The following is a 3902-nucleotide window of genomic DNA, read 5'->3' as shown; positions in this document are numbered from 1 at the left end:
CAACCAAACTCATCATCAATACATCAAAAACCTAAACCTCCATTCTCTAGTATTTCAAAGTAAAACCCAAATTAAATCTCCTAGGACCTTTCCCATGTTTTGGTACCCGAAAATAAGCCAAAGAGTCTTAAATAGGTGTCACAAAAGTTTACAAGCTTGTTGCGAAGGTGAAACAGTTAAAAACAAGATTTTTGTTAAAAAATAGGGCATGTGCGTACGCACATGGGTGTGCGCGCACACGACCAAAAAAGTTTTTAAATGTATGCGTATGCACAGGTAGTAAAATTTTCAACTCTGTTCATCCGCACAAGGCATGCGAACGCCCTCAACAAAATGCACCTTCTAACGTGTGCGTGCGCACAGGGCTCTGTGTGCGCACAAGTTGCAAAACTTCACTGGTTATGTGCATGCACAGGTTGTGCTAGCGCTCTCAACAGCAAGCTTTCCCCTGTGTGTCCGTGCGCATAAGACTATGCATGCGCATAGATTCAAAAACTCACAGGGGGGTGTGTGCGCACAATACTGTGCCTGCGCACACAAATCAGAAATCACAAATTCTTCAGTATGCACAGAATTTCAGGTTTTGACACCAAACTTTAAATGATCATAACTTCCTCTACAAGAATCCATTTCCTATAAACTTTATATCCATTTAAAGATTTTTCCATGAACTTTAATTTAAATCAAATTCCAACAAATTTTGAAAACTAAGGCTCAGGTTATGATCCATCAAAATTCACCAAAAATCTAATTTTACCAAAATCATCAAAACCTCAAATTTTACCAACTCTCGATTCAAAACCAAATCAAAATCTGCTCAATCATCATAAAACACTACGACACCCAACATCTTACCATTTCATATCATTCTCCTCAATTTCACACCTAAATTACTCAACCATTACACCATATATCACTACCAATCCATAATTTCCAATTTAATCATAAATCCACACTCATAATCATCATCATCCAACAATAACCTCAACAACCAAAATAAATCCTCATCAATTCCAGTAATCATTACCAAACAATATCTAACAATAACCAAATCCAACATAAAACTCATCAACACTAATAATTCTCAACAATCATCATCAACCACAAGAACCAACAATCAAAATCATCATCAACATCCATCTTCAAATCTCAACACCCACCAACACAATTAATCAATAATCATCATCTAACAATATTTATATCATCACACTCAAACCCATTCATCCTACATCCAAACCATCGTCAAGCATACATTTATATACAATTAATCATACAATCACATCTTTCAACCTATCTTAAGGTCAACTAGCCTAAGTGTCCAGTGATATTACATATTACATAGAGGAGACCAAAACCATACCTTGGCCGCTCCCCAAAATGCACACCGCACAAAGATTGGAGTCCAACAAGCTTTCACCTTTATATTTTCAATTTAAAACTTCTAAATTTTGAATCTATTCCGGGTACTAAAATTATTATTTTTATTAAAATGGTTTTACGTGAAAAACTCTGGTTCTTAAAGCCACCTTTGCAGTTCATTTTTTATTCTTTTCAAATTTAATTAACCAAGGTAGGGGGTTCATTTTGAAATTAAGAGTTTTTAAATTAGGAATGCCGAAAATCTTACTAAATAATTACACATGATTTATAAATGCTATGTGATGAGCGGATAATTTATACGCTTTTTGGCATTGTTTTTAGGTAGTTTTTAGTAAGTTCAAGCTACTTTTAGGGATGTTTTCATTAGTTTTATGTTAAATTCACATTTCTGGACTTTACTATGAGTTTGTGTGTTTTTCTGTGATTTCAGGTAATTTCTGGCTGAAATTGAGGGATTTGAGCAAAACTCTGAAAAAAGCTGACAAAAGGACTGCTGATGCTGTTGGAATCTGACCTCCCTGCACTCAAAATGGATTTTCTGGAGCTACAGAACTCAAAATGGCGCGCTCTTAACGGCGTTGGAAAGTAGACATCCAGAGCCTTCCAGCAATATATAATAGTCCATACTTTATTCGGAAATTGACGACGTAACTTGGCGTTGAACGCCAAGTACATGCTGCTGTCTAGAGTTAAACGCCAGAAACACGTCATGATCCGGAGTTGAACGCCCAAAACACGTCATAACTTGGAGTTCAACTCCAACAAAAGCCTCAGCTCGTCGATAGATCAATCTCAGCCCAAGCACACACCAAGTGGGCCCCGGAAGTGGATTTATGCATTAATTACTTACTCATGTAAACCCTAGTAGCTAGTCTAGTATATATAGGACATTTAACTATTGTATTAGACATCTTTTGATCACTTTAGATCTAAGGAACATCTTGGGATGATTAGTTCTCAAGATCATGGGGGCTGGCCATTCGGCCATGCCTGAACCTTTCACTTATGTATTTTCAACGGTGGAGTTTCTGCACACCATAGATTAAGGGTGTGGAGCTCTGCTGTACCTCAAGTTTCAATACAATTATTATTACTTTCTATTCAATTCTCTTTTATTCTTATTCCAAGATATACGTTGCACTTCAACTTGATGAATGTGATGATCTGTGACACTCATCATCATTCTCACCTATGAACGCGCGTGATTGACAACCACTTCCGTTCTACCTTAGGCCGGGCGCATATCTCTTAGATTCCCCAACAGAATCTTCGTGGTATAAGTTAGATAGATGGTGGCATTCATGAGGATCCGGAAAGTCTAAACCTTGTCTATGGTATTCCGAGTAGGATTCTGGGATTGAATGACTGTGACGAGCTTCAAACTCCTAAAGGCTGGGCGTGATGACAAATGCAAAAGAATCAAGGGATTCTATTCCAACCTGATTGAGAACCGACAGATGATTAGCCGTGCCGTGACAGAGCATAGGACCATTTTCACTGAGAGGATGGGATGTAGCCATTGACAACGGTGATGCCCTACATACAGCTTGCCATGGAAAGGAGTAAGAAGGATTGGACGAATATAATAGGAAAGTAGAGATTCAAGAGGAGCACAACATCTCCATACACTTATCTGAAATTCCCACTATTAATTTACATAAGTATTTCTATCCCTTTTATTTTTTTTTATTATTAATATTCGAAAATCCATAAACCAATTTAATCTGCCTAACTGAGATTTACAAGGTGACCATAGCTTGCTTCATACCAACAATCTCTGTGGGATCGACCCTTACTCACGTAAGGTATTACTTGGATGACCCAGTACACTTGCTGGTTAAGTTGAACGGAGTTGTGTCCACACGTGCCATTACCATGATCTCTTTGGGGTATTTTTGATTTCATACAAATATAAAGAGACCAACCTTAAGGATCACAATTTCGTCCACCAAGTTTTTGGCACCGTTGCCGGGGAACAATCAATTTCGAACAACAATTCAAACAATTGTTTCCAACCCACATAGGTGCCAAGTTTTTAATCCGGCAACAACACCAAGTTTTTGGGGCCGTTGCCGGGGATTGTTCGAGCATGGACAACTGACGGTTCATCTTGTAGCTCAGATTAGGTAATTTTCTTTTCAAAAATCTTTTTCAAAATTTTTCTTTTCTTTTTCGTCTTTCCAAGCTTTATTTTCGAAAAAAATTAATAAAAATACAAAAAAATTAGAAAATCATAAAAACCAAAAAATATTTTGTGTTTCTTGTTGAGTATTGAGTCAATTTTTTAGTTTGGTGTCAATTGCATGTTTTAAAAAAAAATTTCTTGCATTTTTCAAAAAATCCATGCATTCATAGTGTTCTTCATGATCTTCAAGTTGTTCTTGATAAGTCTTCTTGTTTGATCTTGATGTTTTCTTGCTTTGTGTTGTTTGTTGTTTTTCATATGCATTTTTTTTTGTTTGTTAGAGTCCATGCATTAAAGATTTCTAAGTTTGGTGTCTTGCATGTTTTCTTTGCATCAA

The sequence above is a fragment of the Arachis stenosperma genome, chromosome 10 (assembly GCF_014773155.1).
Source record: "Arachis stenosperma cultivar V10309 chromosome 10, arast.V10309.gnm1.PFL2, whole genome shotgun sequence".
In the NCBI taxonomy this organism is placed as follows: Eukaryota; Viridiplantae; Streptophyta; class Magnoliopsida; order Fabales; family Fabaceae; genus Arachis; species Arachis stenosperma.
This window is presented reverse-complemented; position numbering follows the sequence as displayed.